Here is a 16,133-nt window from a genome sequence, read left to right on the forward strand (position 1 = left end):
CCCTGATCCTTCCACCCAATTACAGGCCTCTCTGCCCTGGGTCTCTGCTTGGGAAGCTGCCTAATGCCTGTCTCCAAACATTCCAGATGCTACCTTTCTGACAAGTTTCCCTCTATCACCCACAGGGACTTTGGTCTCCAAGCCTCTTGCTCACCTACATTGGATGTCCCACCCTCGGACCCCTGCAACTCCAGACATAGCTCTGACTACAGCGGCCCAAGCTCCATTTCTGGTGACAGCATGCTGGGGCTTCTCTCTGCAAGGAGTGTCCTAGCTGTGGAAGAGTGTGGCCACCTCATTTTCATACCGACGAACTCATCCCCCTTTTTCCACAGCTGAGTCTGAAGAGGGCAATTACAGGGAGCCAGCATTTTAGCCTTCTTAAGATACACTGAAGGAGCAGAGAATCACCCAGAAGCTCCTCTGGACTAGCACATGTTAGGGTTACTGGTCTATTCAGCTGTGTAGACTGGCTTCTAACCATGTAAATAAGAAGGACAAAGATGACTAAGCTCCCCAGAGAGTAAGAAAGGGGAACTTATGCTTACTGTATGAAAATGCTTTTCAATTTAATGCCTATGATATCAAAATGTCAAGTATCCCATGATGTTTTGCTGGGTCTATTGAAACTGAGTGATAAAATATACCTAAAACAGCAAGAGAATTAGGAGACTCCTTAGTCATAAGAGCACATATTTGATGAACGGGTCCAAAAAAAAAAAAAATTCCCCTGTCTAAAAGGCAGAATGTTAAACATTTTGAGAGGCAACAAATTCCCAACCTAAAAGGTGATAGGACCACCACCTAAGATAATTAGCTTCCGGTCCAGAGCAGAACCACACATGTCTCAGGGTTAAGGACATCTCTGTGCTGTTTGAGCTGCTGTCTGCCCCACCTCCTTGGTGCTATTCTATTTTCAGAGTCCAGTTCTCTAGCTTTTCCAATGATGCGGTGATATACCAAATAGCCTTTCAAAATATTCATTTTCTATAGGAATGAGCCAGTCACTATCTATTGTACGCACCCAAGAACTCCTGACAATACAATGGTAAACCAACTTGCAGCATTTTATAGGCAAAATCAAAATATTTCCCAAAAAGCAAATGGTTCTAATGAATTCTAATGAATTCAATTTAAAAAGAAGCATATTTCAATAGAAAATAGGGCGAAACAGACAATTTGTCAAAGAGGAAATACGAATGTCCGATAAATACAGGAAAAGATATTGTCCTCACATTTCCAAGATGCAAATTTTTCAAATACTATTTTTTTACATAAAAGTTCTTAGGTTATTAATCCTCTCATGAAAAATTTGCTCAATCAGCGCAAAGTCACCGAACATTCTTTGTTCCTTCTGTCGTCCAAGCTCCACTTCGCTTTTGCTAGCACCAACGTGAGCCTTTGCAGTTTCCCTAACTTTCTTCATGCTATTCTTGTGTTCCTTTTACTGTTTTCTTAAGGTCTTTTTCTTCTCATACAGGCCATGTCTTGCAAGTCTACATTCGGGTTCATTTTTCTTTGCATAATCCAAGGAATCGTAAACCATCCAAAGCCAGTTGTCTCGCCATCACCAAGAGGGCTCTGAATCCAAATACAAAGATGACATTTGGTGTGGTCTTCTACACTTTGGCTATCTTTTCCTGAATTTCTGTCCTAGGCACCCTTGCCTGGCTAGGATGAAGGACATTAATGACCATTTATTTCCATCGAAGGAGTCTATTGGTCATGAACTTCTTGGTCCAGATAGTTACCGTGTGGTTCATAATGGCGGCTGACCTTCAAGCAGCCAGGGAGGAAAAGTTTTTCAAATATTATTGAGAAATCATTCTTCCCATACCATATTGACAAAGATTAAGAGTGCTAATACTCAGTGTGGTAGGCTTGCACAGAACAAGTCATTGGGGGTATAAAATGGTATAACCTTTCTGGGAGGAATCTGATATTGTGCATCAAAATTTAAAGTGTTCCTTGTGGCCCAGCAATTTTACTTGTAGGAATTTATCTTGAAGAAAGGCCATGACCCATGAAGCTCAGTCCCCAAATGGTGTCCCAGAATATATAGTTCATGTAGTTCAAAGTAAATTCACAGTTCAAAATAATTTCAAAATAACTCACACCTGTATCTTTTTTTGTGTCAGAGACCATGGAAAGGATGGACTTAACAAAATTATATTTTAGATCCCTTTTCATCCTCTCCTCTAATTCATCATATTCCTCTTGCCCTAGCCCCCGACAACTCTCCTCTCTCCCTTGGACCAAGAAGATCAAGAATGTGTCTTCTCTAAGGGCAGAGGACTGGGGGAGGTAAAGATGGGAACATCACAAATTAATAATCCTTGTTTTAATCCCATTTAAACGTAAGTAGATAAGGGTTCTAAGAGATACATCTCAGCCCCTACCAACATCTCCCTCACTCTACTCCAGCCTCCCTGACTCCTTGCTGTTCTTCAGGCCTTTGCACTTGTTCTTGCACTGGCCACACTGCAATTCAAGATAAACAAACAGGGCTTGCTCCCCCCACCTCTGTTCCGTTCAGGTCTTTGCTCAAACGTCAGTAATTTGCTATACCTGCTCAGCGAGATCTTCCCTGGTTATCATACTTAAAAATGCAACACAGAGCTCCTTGATACTTCCTAACCTCCTTCCTGGTTTTTCCTCTATGGCATTTACCATCAACTAACATTCTATACAGTTTTACTCATTCATTCATTGCCCATGTTCCTCCTCCCCCACTAGAATATTTTAAACGCTACGAGAGAGGGATTTTTGCCTGTTTTCTTCACCACTTTATTCTCAGTGCCTAGAAGAAAAGCTGACACAGAGTAGATGCTCAAACATATATTTGTTAGTGCAAAAATACCCTTGTTAATGTTTGTAGTAAAGAAAAACAAAATACCCTGATTTTTCTGTAAATTGTAGATTTGTTAAATATACCACATTCACACATGGGTTGCTTAGCACACTGTGTGGGGCAGAATAATATTTTATTTTGATAATAAGATATCAAGTCCTAATTTCTAGACCTTTAAATGTAACCTTACATGGAAAAAGGATCTTGCAGGTGCGATTAAGTTAAGAAATTTGAGAAGAAAAGACCATCCTAGGTTACCAGGTAGGCCCTAAATAGTATTACACGAAGTGTCTTTATGGGAGAGAGGTTGTTGGGGAGGGAGGGAGGGAATTAATAAACACACAAAAGAGAAGGTAATGTGAAGATGAAGTAGAAAATGATTTGAAAATTGGAGTGATGGGGCCACAAGCCAAGGAATGCTAGCAGCCACCAGAAACTGCCAATGCCTTGATTTCCGCCCAGTGATTCTGGTTTTAGGCTTCTGGTCTCCAAAACTGTCAGAGAATAAACTTCTGCTGCTTTGAATTACCAAGTTTGTGGTAATTTGTTACAGTGGTGGCAGGAAACTAATGCACACACCTAACTTTTATATTATTTTGGATTATCCTCGGAATGAAATTTTCTCTCCCAATGAAGGCATCCCAAGTATCAAAAATCCCTCAGTTCATTTAATTTTTTAATTAAATGTTTTATTTTGAGATAATTGTAGCTTCATATGAGGTGGTAAGAAATAACTCAGAGAGATTCTGTGTATCTTTTACCCAGGGTGCCAGGGAACATCTTGCAAAACGATAGTCCACTATTATGATGAAGTCTCATTACCAACCCGTGCAGAAAGGTGGTCCTGGTTTCCTACTTTGCCTTCTCTAACCCCACCTAGCAAGGGAACTGGGGTACTTCTTTACAGCCTCGTGAGGGTGGAAGTCTCGGGTCCTGTTTGGCTTTTGTTGCTGTGGGTATGGGTGGGCCAGTTTTTTCCTTGGTGTTTGGCTAGAGTAGAGCAGTTATTGTCTAAGAGTTTCGTCTTTCCTGGCTGCCCCTTTCCTTGTCCTTTGGCTAGACTAGAGAGCAGACTTTCATTAGAGCCTTTTTCATCTGTGCTCATGGGTATTTCTGGGTTCCTAGCTTCTTCGGTTCCAAGCCTGGGAAAATGAGCACAAAGAAACCCAGGGCACTCACTGCCACATGGTTCCTCAAATCCTGATGTCCCTATTCAGTTCCTATTATTCCCTTTGGATTTCAGAGTCTCCTTATGTCTGTTTTGTACATACTGTTCAAAGATTTTAATTGTATTTAGTGGGAGGAATAGGGGGAAGTGTGTCTACTCCATATTCCCAGAAGTGAACAGATTCTGTTTTATTTGGGATTTTTCACTTATAGGAAAAAGGAAGAAACAGAATATTTGGAAAGCTCCGAAAAGTGGAGAAAGCTACTCCTCTTTAAGATTTCCAGTTCTATAGCCATGCTGATCCTCTCTTAACACTCAGACATATAGTTTCCTCATATAATATTATATTCGCACATGTTTTTTATTGATTTCTTATAAACTTAGTTCTATTGTAAAGTCTTTGGCCAAGACCACATCTTAGACTTTTTTTCCCCCACAGCGAAGGTATCTAATAATTGCTGAGTGAATACATAAAAAAATCTACCACAGACCAAGTAATATGGGAGTCTTAGATAGATGTGCAGGGGGAAAAATCACCATGTATTAAGGATCTTAAGTCTAGAACAGAGTGAAATTACCCCTGGCATTCCTGTTAACACTAAATCCACCAACTCGATTATATACATCAGAAATTAAAAGTTTGCTCACCATGGGATATGGAATCCAACCCCTAATCATAACATGTGGTATTCAAGACTATTTCATAAGTTGAGTGGTGCTTGGAAGCAATGAACACTGGCAGAGCCTATAGGTTCATTCGCTCACACATTTCTTTTTATATTTTTTTCTGGAAAAGTCTCAGATACTCTATGACATCTGAGATAAGCAACTCTTGCAAAATAAGCTTTTTGCAACACAGTGATACATGTAGGCTAACCCATATCTTAGTCTCATAGAGTACTTCTGACTGGGCCTGAGGAAGACCAGGGCAGATGAAACTATATGCAAGCCATGTACTTACATCTTATTTTGCAGATTGAATTCTTTCAAGCAGTGGCTAACATCGTCAACGGGCATTCAGTAGTGGACAGAGATGGTCACAGGTCTGTGAAAGCACCATTACTCCTGAAATACAGCAGTGACTATGGCCTTCAAAATTTCTTTAGGAATACTAAAAAGCATGGATAATAACAACTTTCTGTCTCTGAGTTTTTAAGGCTGAAATGTCTGATCCACCATAGGCTATAACATCAATGGACAGAGGGACAAAATTATCTTTGCATTTAGAATGCAGATAATCCCAAGACTGAGGTCATATTTTTCTAATTTTGACCTATTCTTGATTTTCTATAAATTGTTTAATCTCTTTATATCTTCTTATTGGGATATCATAAAGATGACCTCCTCACTTGAAAGTTGTAAATGAGACATATATCAGCAGAGATTTATTTGATGTGAGGTACACTCTCAAGAAAAAGTGTTGTCCTTGGGTTTCTAAACTATAAAGTTTAATCTTCAGTCCCCACTGTCTGAACTCTTGGCTGATTAATTCATATAAAATCTTCACAGTTTTCTCCTTTTCATTCCCAATCCAAATCTCAAGGACAATACACAGAAATTAATTTTTGAGTTAGAATGAGAGAAATTGTGTTAAGTTTCTTCAGAGAATTAATGTGGAGTTAAATGTAATTTGTCGAGTGTACAATGCTTTTGCTAGCAGTTGTCCTTGCCATTTTATTTTAGTATTTTTATGACTGCCTTTACAGCAACTATTTTAATTTAGATTTTTGAGTATTCTATAATAATGTTTGGTAGAGGGAGAAAAAATGGCTGGTGCACAGAGACAGTTTGCCTAGGTTAGATGACCACTGCTGAGTGGGTTGGATTCTCATTCTTGCTACCTGGAATGTGGAGCTACTATCTGACTGGTATTAAGGGATGCTTTTTGTAATGACTAATTCATGATCCTAGAAAAACAATATAGGTAACTGTTCTTTTTAATAGCAAAATTTTTGTTTCCTCAGACACACATTTAAAGTTGTGGTGAATCTGAAATGGTTTAGAACCTTATACCTGATATTCCATCCCTAACCTTCAAGCTCCACACCCATGCCAGTTCTGATAGTGCCAGTTTTTAAAAATGCATTCAGTTGATGAATTCTGATGATTTGTTTACCATCTCCATGTGCCCCCCGGGGCACTATGGGGAGAATAAATGAAAGGATGAATGCGAAAGTAATTTGTAAACTGTAAGCTTAGTTTAATGCTATACTCTTTATAATCTTTGAAGCCATTGTCATCACCATCATCATTTGCCCTTCATCAAGCTGTACCTCAACTATTGCAAACTCATTTTCCTTCCTCTCTTTGCTTCAGTCAGTTCGAAATCCTCTCCGAGTAATCTTTCTCTCCCATCGCTCTAGTCTTTTTCTCCTCCTTCTAACCCCTCCTCTGTCTTCTGAATTAAACAACCTCACATCTTTCCAAAAGATTCATTTTCTCCTCTAAGACTTTTTCCTTGACCATCACAACAATCTCAGAAATGCCCAGTGTCAGCGATGACTGATGACAGAAACTAATCTCTCTCTCTGCTGTCTGTTGGCTCTGCCTTTCACACATTCCATTCTCTTCAGTGCAAATGCCTTCTATTTGAATTGAGAGCTAGAGAGGAGGACTGGCCACCCTCATTTAATTCGTTATCAGTACCATCATTGTTATTTATGGGTGAGGTACATTACACATTATTAACATGCCACGTTCTTGCACTAGAAAGATTGCATTGGGGTCTAACTTTCCTGGGCTGCCCGCTGGATTTTTTTTTTTTTTCTGAGTTAAAAGGGTAGGCTAAGGAGTCATCACCCATGCTCTATCTCCATATATTTGAGAAACAGATAATGTAGGGTCCCTTTGTCACGTCAGAATAGTGTTTTCCTTTGTCTTCTTTCCACATGCCTTTCTGTACCTCTCAGTTCTCGTTATGCCTATTACTAAGTACCCCATTTTCAGGAAGTAGCTGGCTCCAACTTTGATACCTGAGTGATAATCTAACTGTAGGTGCTTAAATTAAAAGCTATTTATGGAGTTGAAGCTTATTTACATGTATATTCAGAGTATTCCCCTCAAGTCTTTTTGGCTACTGTTTCTTGCTGTCTGAATTATAACTACTATTTATTGCACAGGTACTATGTATCAGGGTCTATGCCAGGTGCTTTACATGTATGTCTTTACAACAATCTTGCAATTTATACAATCCCTATTTTATGGCAGAGAAAATTTGGCATCCTAGAACAGTAGAAATTTACACTAGGAAGCAAAACCAGCAAATGACAAAGCCCCAATTCACCTCCAGGCTGCCTTTTCTACCAAATCACGCTAGAGATCTGTCCACCTACCCAAATCTGGGGCCCAATACTACAAAAAAATTTTCCCTCCTCTCTAATTAATTTTTCTATTCTTTAAGTTTTTGTTGTACGGAAGAAAATAAGACAATTGCCTAGCTAAATGAATTTATGCTAAAGTATCGATGACTCTTACCCTCAGAAGAATTTGTTGAGTCAATTTAATCATTACTTAATGGAAAGTGAGAAAACTCTCTTGGTGAGAAAACTCTGTTTTTCCTTACTTAGCTCAAGTCACCAAAAACACCCGCACCAACACATGTGCGCACGTACACACACACACACACACACCTGGAGAGTAAGAGGTTAACAATTTGACGCTTACTTTGTGCTGACCCCAGATTTAACCAATTGAGCTAAGTGGTTCAGTAAGTATTGACAAACTAAGACCTGAGCCCTGGCTTATATATGGGATTCAAGGTTCATTTTAATATTAGTCTACTCAAAAAGCTACTGGCATTTCCAATTAACCAGAGAATATTGGACATTTTATGTTCAATACTTCAAGTTTAGCCACTGGAGAGAAATTATTTGAAAAGAGAATTGCTAGGGGACCTGGCAAAGGAGGTACTACATCAATATACAGTCTTTTTCTCTCTCTCAATCTCTCTCTCTTTCTAATGCCTGCCAGATCCTTCTGAAGTCCACTACTAAAAAATTTTAATCATATATATTAAGGCTAAATAATTAAATATCTAAACCTATGCCTAAATCTCTTCAAAAAATGTTTTATTTTAAATTGTACTAGGAATACATAATTATAGGCTCACAGTTAATAAAAACTAAAACAATACAGAAATATAGAGAATAAAAAATAAAATTCTTTATCATCTTCATTCATATTTTATTCCCTTCTCCCAAACCAATAAGTATGCATAGTTTGGTGCATAGCTATCTGGACTTTTTTCTATCATTTACATACATTTAATTTATACGCAGATGTACTTTTTATATGACTGAGTTTATTCTAAATATAATCTGAAATTTCCCTTGTTTAGTGTACCAGGGGTATATTTGTTCTTGTATGTTCTCAGTCAAGTCCTTTAATCTCTTAAGCTTCAGTTTCTTTCTTTTGCTCTTCAAAAAAGAGGCTCACATTGGCACTGACTCTTGAAAGCTAAGTGTGTACATCTCTTCTCAACTCCCTATTTAAACATCAGGTCGGTAGCTTGAAGTGGGCTATCATGGGAATATTTGTACCATGGAAATCAGGGCTCCCCTAGTCCAGCATGCTAATCCTAACCCTCCATTCCTCCACCCACATCTTCATGGGCGTGGCTAACCCTAACCCCTCTCCTTCAATTCTGGTGCACCCTACATCACTATTCAAATTTGAATTTGGTTCCTTCCTTCTGCTGCATCTCTTCTCCCACCCCCACCTGCCCTTATCTCCCCAGAAACCTGCTCCTTCCTTCACTCCACCCGTATGTCCTAGGGTGAAGGAATAAGCAGCCCAGAAACAGAAACCACTAGTTTAATGCCAACCACACTTTACTGAATATATTTTATAACATACATTAAGCAAAAAATTCTATTAATTAAATAACAGGGTAATGGGAAAAGCAGGTTTCTGGAATAGTATCTCATGCCAAATCACGTCCTTCATTGGAAAGAAGTAATCAGGGTGTGCATTGGTCCCCATAGGCAGTAGATAAAACTGGTGTATGTCATTCTAGGGCTTGATGTCCCATTCTGCAATATAAGACATCCACATGAACATCTTGAACCAATTTCTCCCCAGATATTAAGCATTTACCAACATAAAACTGCTTACATTGTAGGTTGTCATTGAAGATTTAATTGATGATATATATACTCTGTGCCTGGCATATAGAAGGGCAATATGTGAATTTCTTCCCATGTTTAGGTGAGGAAGTTGCAGTCCAGAATGCTTCAGTGACTTGCCCAAGGTGGCGCAGCTAGTTACCGACAGAGCAAAGACCAGAACCTGGGCCCTCAAAGGAAGAGGCAGGTAGTTCTATAAAACTAACGGTTCTCAAAGTGTGGTTTAGGGGGTTCTGGGCAAGTCTTTCCTTTTCCAGCAACCTCTTTGTGTAAAACTCAGTATTATTCATATACTTTAACCAAAACAAAATAGCAGAACAGCTTAAATGGAGAAGCAGATGTGAGAATCCTTCCATCTTCTATTAAGCCAGGCATTAAAGAGATTTGCAAAAATGCGAAAGTGGCATACTTCTCACAAATTATTTTTGTTTCAGAAAACAGTTATTTTTCACATATAAATATGCTAACATATTATTAGTATTATTATTCTGGAAGAAATTCATAAACATATTTTTAATGTCTCATTTTTCATTTCTAACATGATATATATATTTCTCTACAGCTTAGTATCTAGAGCTAAGACTCATTTAAATAAAAGCTCTTTTATACTCTTAAATTTTAGAAAAAAAGTGTCCTGAGAGCAAAAATTTGAGAAGTGTATGAAACCATCCTCTCCCTCAACACATTATGATGTTTCTGTGAGTCAAATAAGTAGATGGAATTACACGAATGAAAAATCTTTAAATTCTTTAATAACTTAGAATATGCTAGAATATAATAGTTTGAATCTGGGCATTTTTAAAGAGTGCTAGAATCAGAAAAAAAAAACAGTTGAGTTAAGGTTGGTGTGTTAGGGAAGGCTCGCTCTGATTTTAGCAGTTGTGATGGTTAATTTTATGTCAAAGTGGTTCAACTATAGGATACCCAGATATTTGGCCAAATATTGTTCTAGATGTTTCTGTGAGGGAGTCTGGGTGAGATTTATATTTAAACTGGTGGACTTTGAGTAAAGCAGATTGCCCTCCATAATGTGAGTGGGACTCACCCAATCATTCATTTTATATATATATATATATATATATATATATATATATATATATATATACACACACACACACACACATATATATATCTTTTATTGGTTCTGTTACTCTGGAGAAAACTAACCAGTACAGCAGTAAAGTGGGGGACCAGGGAACAATGACCTGGGGTTGGGAGGGTTGAAGACTTTCAGTTCCCATTAGGCAGGCAAGTTTCTGCCTCTCTCAGTTGCTTCAGGGCCAGGGGAGAGGGTCTTCAGCTGGGGAGGCCTGCCCTGTGAACAGGCCAGGCTGTGGGCCCCCTTTCCCTTCTACCCCACTCCTTACTTGCTGTGCCACACTAAGGAACCTAATTAAGGTTCCGTCAGGCCTTTTGATACTATTGGAAATTTCTTGAAGAAAAATACTGTGTGCGTGTATAATAAATATAGTATATATTATATATACTAAATATAGTACAGGAACACTTCAGTGAGAATGGGTTTTGTTAAAGTATCAATTATTTTACATGCTATCAGAATGTAAAGAGTGATGGGGGGTTGGGTTGTAAAAGGAGCATGAGGCAACCACATCTCAATGAGAGGACTGTCACCAGACTCTGAATGAGGGAGCAGGGCAGGCAGAGGACTAAGGAACAGACATTCACCACCAATTTTGCTTAGGGTTGTGCCCGTGATGTTTAACTGAAAACAGTATATATATATTTTTTTTAATCTGAATATGTTGGAGATAGTTTCCTGGGGGATTCATCAATTGTTAGACCCTTGGCCATGAGCCATAAAGTGCACTTGACCTATGATATAAATACCTCTACTTTGTTGATGTATTGATTTGTTTTCACTTAGTGGGCTCTATGTACTATACACATCCATATCCCAGCCTAAGTTGCCAGAGCACAAGGGCTGGCTAGAAAAGTTCTTTGAGTAATATCAAAGCCCAAAGAAGGAGAGACTTCATATTTATCCGGTACCAAAAATGCAGCGGGCATTTAAATATTAACCTTATCTGATCTTCAGCACATTTGACAAATAAAGAAACCGAGTCTCAGATCTTTAGCACATTTAACAAATAAAGAAACGAGTCTCAGGTAAGTTATATGCATAGTGTGTACTGTTATTTTAAAAAGCATTTCCTGCTGTCTTTCCCTTTCGTGGTCAGGTAAGAATTTGTCTCCTCAAAGTTCTAATACCATTAAGATCCAGCACTGAAACAGGCTGACTAGTCTAACGACAGGAGGAGAAACATGAGGACGAGCAGGAAGTAAAAGAAGAGGGGGAGGATAGACATCAAAACGATCAGAATAGACAATTTGAAACTGAAATATGCTGAGTAGTGTTGAATGTACTATTTGAACCTTCTTTCCTACTTCTGAGTGGGAATGGGAGCTAGAAACTAAGTCGTTAGTATTTTTCAAACTTTGATAACTACCTAACTACTATAAACAATGCATTTGACATTAAGACCAGTACACGCTCATGTGTTGTGTGTGTGTGTGTACGTGTTTGTACACACATATCTGAAACAAGTTTCATGAAACAATACTTAACTCTTAAGATACGCAAAGAATTCTATTATTTTCTATTCTTTTTTTTTTTAAATGAATAGTCGAGCTTATAAATTGATTTTATGACCATTAACGATTGCCAATCTTGGAAAAACACAGTTATAGAAAAGTTATTTTTGACTCACCTAAATAACTTGTGCAAGGTCCTGTTGTTTAAATGGCGAATCTGGGATTTTCCCCACATTTCTTGTGCTGAGTGTGAATGAGCCCCAGGGAGAAGTCGCACCCAATATACAGCCAGTCCATCTCACAGACTGTCCCAGTTCACAGGGATACACACTTCGTCCTGCGACTACAGGGATCCCATCCGCTTTCAGCTACAAAATGTTTCTTTCCTAGACACGTTATGGAACTACGAAGCTGCAGGAAAAATCTAAAGAACTTTAATCAGGAATTATCAAAGAGAATAAAAGAGGAGAACATTCTCCCCACTGTAAGAGAAACTTCCTATGTACATGTACCTTCATTCAGGAGAAACATATAACATATACCAAGTTCAAGGAGGATAAGAGGTTAAAAAAACTCTCTTCCCTCTGGGCCATCTAATGTCATACGCAGTCAACGTCATCTCCATTAAGATGAGGATGATGGGGAGCATTGAGGTGGGAGCAAAAAAACGGATAATTCTCCCTTGATTGATTCACTTCTTCACTTCCCCATGCTCTACATCTTCTTGACAACATTTCCCCCTTCTTGTTTATCTTCTACATTTTTCTTTTTGTCAGCTTTATTTTGGGGTGGCCTATAATGTTGAAGAAAAATGAAAGAACTGAACACCTTCTTTTTCCATGGGTCAGGTGAGCGATAGTTTTCCTAGGTTGAAAGGCTGGTTGCTCAGGGACCTGACTTCCCAGGCCTCAACTCTAACCAAGCTAAAGTCTTCATCTTCAATACCCACACTCCTTTCCCTTTTGCAGTATTTCTAGGCTGTGGTGTTCCATCGGGGGAAGGCTTAGAATAAACCTGGTCTGAAATTCTCATACTTCCTATTGCTTGTCTCTTCTGCTACTTCTCTTAGATTACTTTCATTCCTCCTGCTGCCACAGGGAAAAGGGTTGGCCGAACGAAGCCATTGATTCCTGATTTCCCAACCCTGAGTGATCTAGCTCCCGCATCTGTTATTTTCTCGCTTGGGTTTTGAGTTCAAGTCTCTCTGGTCTCCTTCTAGTTCGGAGAACAAAACAAGCCCTTGCCCGCCTCAGAGCCTTTGCATAAGTTATTCCTCTTCATGTAAAACTCTTCCTTTGGTTCTTCACATCGTTCCTTCTCCCCTTTTGGGGCTCAGTTTAAATATCACATTCTCAGGGAGCTATTCCTCAATTAAATCCTCCAAAATTGGTCTCTTTTGTAATTCATTATCTTGGCTCTTGGTTTCTTTCATGGTACCAATCACAATTTGTTAATAGTTTGCTTAATTGTCTTTGTTTCTTCCTCCTCCACTATAACGAAAACATCCAAGAGGCATAAGCAATCCTACAAAGTACACAGTGTTACCTACCCCCTCTTAAACATTAAAAAAAAAAACAAAAAAACATTTTTTCTTGTGATGAAGATACTGTTGGCAACATTTAACAAAGTAAGCTCTTGCCAGGCTCTTCTTTCTCCCCAACTAAAACTATCCATTTGATTATTTATTCATTCACTCATCCATTCAACAGGTATTTACTGAGCACCTACTTAGTTTTTGTTGCTCCAGACACTGCACTGCCATGGTGAACAAGGTAGTTCTTATTCACTTCACTCCATGTTTCAGACAGCCAGAATGATCGTTCTCAAGTACATTTCTCTGTTAAAAACCTTCATCAGCTTCCAAAAGCCTTCTGGATGAAATCTGAGCTCCTCAGTGTAGAGAACAATGCAGGTGCTCTGTGGCCAGGACTCTCCTTCTGCCCTAATTGCATCTTTTGGACTCCTCTCCTGCCCTGGGTTCTGCTGGGTAGCTAACTACAGGGACTCCTCTGGAAGGAAGGCAGGGGGCAACAACAAAGGTCCCTTGGGCTTGCTTCTTTTGTTCTCTCTCTTGCTCTCTCTCTGTTTCTCTCCCTCCCCACACCACCCCCACCCCCACCCCCAGGCACATACACTCTCTGCCTGGGACAATCACTTACAACAATGCCTTTTGGGTTGCTCAGGGAAAAATCTCAGCAGGTATATTTCTCTGCTGGTTGGTAAGATAGCCTTTTGCTCCTACCTGCTGTGCTGTGGGCTTTTTCTAATTGAGATCTCAGTCCCAATGCAGCAGGTCAAAGGTTGAGCTGGCCCTATAACTCAAGGGCAGGCCTCTGTAAAGGAACCCCACTTTGCCAGATCACATTGTGGCGGGTGGTGTCAACAAAGGCATGAACTTTGCTCTCTCTAAGCTTGCTAAATGTCTACCAAGTGCTAAAGAAGAGGATGTCAGGAGCTACAAACCTAAGAGCTTAATGTCAGGAAGCTTTTCCTCTGTATGAGGCAGCATGTTAAGTCCATGCCTTATGAGAAGGTCCAGAGAGAAAGAAATGTAAGTCTTTGACATTTTTAAGTATTTATTTCTTACTTTCAATTCTACCTCTCTTCTGGATTGCTATTCTATACACTTATAAAAATGTCCCCCTTTTCATTTTGTGCTACTTGGGGCTTGCTTTTAATTTTTTTCCTCCTTAGGGGAATAACATGAACAAAGGACTGAGAAGGAAGGAATTCCTTCAGCTTTTCTGGAAACTTGTAGTGACTTGTTTTCTAAAAGCATTATGCTTCAGTTTCTTCATCCATAAAATGGTGAATTAACAAAATTAACGAACCTTCGTCTTTCATAAAATGTCTTATAGGATAGGTGCTGTGCAAGTAATATGCTATAGGATGATAACATTTTGTTAATGTTTATAAACATAATTTGAAATTTCCATTAATTAGAATTAATCCTATTTATAAGGAAAGACCTTTCCAATTAAATTACTGATGTGCAACTTGGGTGGCTGAAGTCTTCATTTTACTTTATTTCTAATAAAGTGGGTTCCTACCCTATTTTAGTGTGTGTCTTCCTTTGGCCAGTTTCAATAAGGCAGTCTCACCTTTTTTGTAGTCTTTATAAACGTTTTTATTTGTATGAGAATTTTCTTTGACATTATGCCTCTTCTCAGTATTGAAAATCACTTTACAACTGAAGGTTAATAATAATGCTTATTCGAGGTAATGCTACAATATGCTTTAGGATTTTAAAATAAAAACAAGTAACCTTTCATTAAACCACTATTTTAGTAAATCATATTTTATTTTATCCCAGATTCATGATACCCCTTCTCCTTAAGACTTAAAATTATTTTGAACACTATTAGCCCCAAATGGCAATGATTTACAAAGCTATTTCTATTTTTAGTTTTCTCTTAACATCTACCTGGTTCTAACACTGACCTATGTTTTATTGTTGTCTCCCCAACTTACAAGCCTTTTAAACTTTCTATAATCTTTTCTTGAAAAGTAAAAGATTTTTCAACATTTCTAGATATGCTTTGATCTAAGTCTCAGTTACTTTCAATTAGTCACTGAAGGCATATATGCAATATTACGTAAGTTTGAGTATCAATTCGTCCCTTTCTAAGTGATGCCAATAAAACGAGCAGCCACAGTATGACCTCCTATGACCTATTTAATAACTTGATGGCTTTGGTATACTTTGAATTTGAACCCATTTGGCAATTCATTGCAGTCAGAAATCACCCAAGCTGATTTTTTTCTGACTAAAGAAGATACTGAAACAAAAAAAGGTGGAGTTCTAGATTATCTTTCCCCATCCTAAAACAAGATGTTCCAAATAACTCAGGGACAGGTGCTAGCTCTCTTCTCTAAGCCTCTCCTGTTCTCCAGGTACCATACTAAATTGATTAAAGTCTTGGGGACAGATTTAAAGTCCTGGGGACAGATGATATTTAAGGTATATAATCTATAACTGTCAATTAAGAAGTTTTTAATAAATAATAGCTCACCTCCCTTGAATCTCTGGGACTGGTAACACTTGAATTAGGTCCTCCAGGATGTCTCTAAATCAAGATGGTAGTTTAAATTCACTCTAAACAAAATCAGTCTTCATACCTCAAATAATCTGTCTACATTTATTAATGGCTGTGATGCTGTAGACTCAGGCAATGGTTCAAATGGCTGATAATCAGGTAAGGTTCCTTAGCCCCACTGTCTCTTTGGTAGACACCTATGGAAAATATGTGGGCCTAAAGTGAACTCATAGTAAGTGATTAGCATGATAGCTGGCTTATAAATGCTTAACACGTATCAGTGTTTACTTCCTTCTGGAGAGGATTTGGAGAATGAGAAAACTAGGAAAAATATGGCAGGAACATGGCCAATAGACACCAGGTCAGGCAAAATATATTTAGCTTCATTTTCTCCTCAGAGA

General features: G+C 38.6%; 1 pseudogene; it reads right to left on the minus strand.

The window, feature by feature from the left end:
- Positions 1 to 1,270: 1,270 nt before the first annotated feature.
- Positions 1,271 to 1,763, minus strand: LOC107499370 (annotated as a pseudogene).
- Positions 1,764 to 16,133: the final 14,370 nt, after the last annotated feature.

The sequence above is a fragment of the Rousettus aegyptiacus genome, unplaced genomic scaffold, assembly GCF_014176215.1.
Source record: "Rousettus aegyptiacus isolate mRouAeg1 unplaced genomic scaffold, mRouAeg1.p scaffold_m13_p_8, whole genome shotgun sequence".
In the NCBI taxonomy this organism is placed as follows: domain Eukaryota; kingdom Metazoa; phylum Chordata; class Mammalia; order Chiroptera; family Pteropodidae; genus Rousettus; species Rousettus aegyptiacus.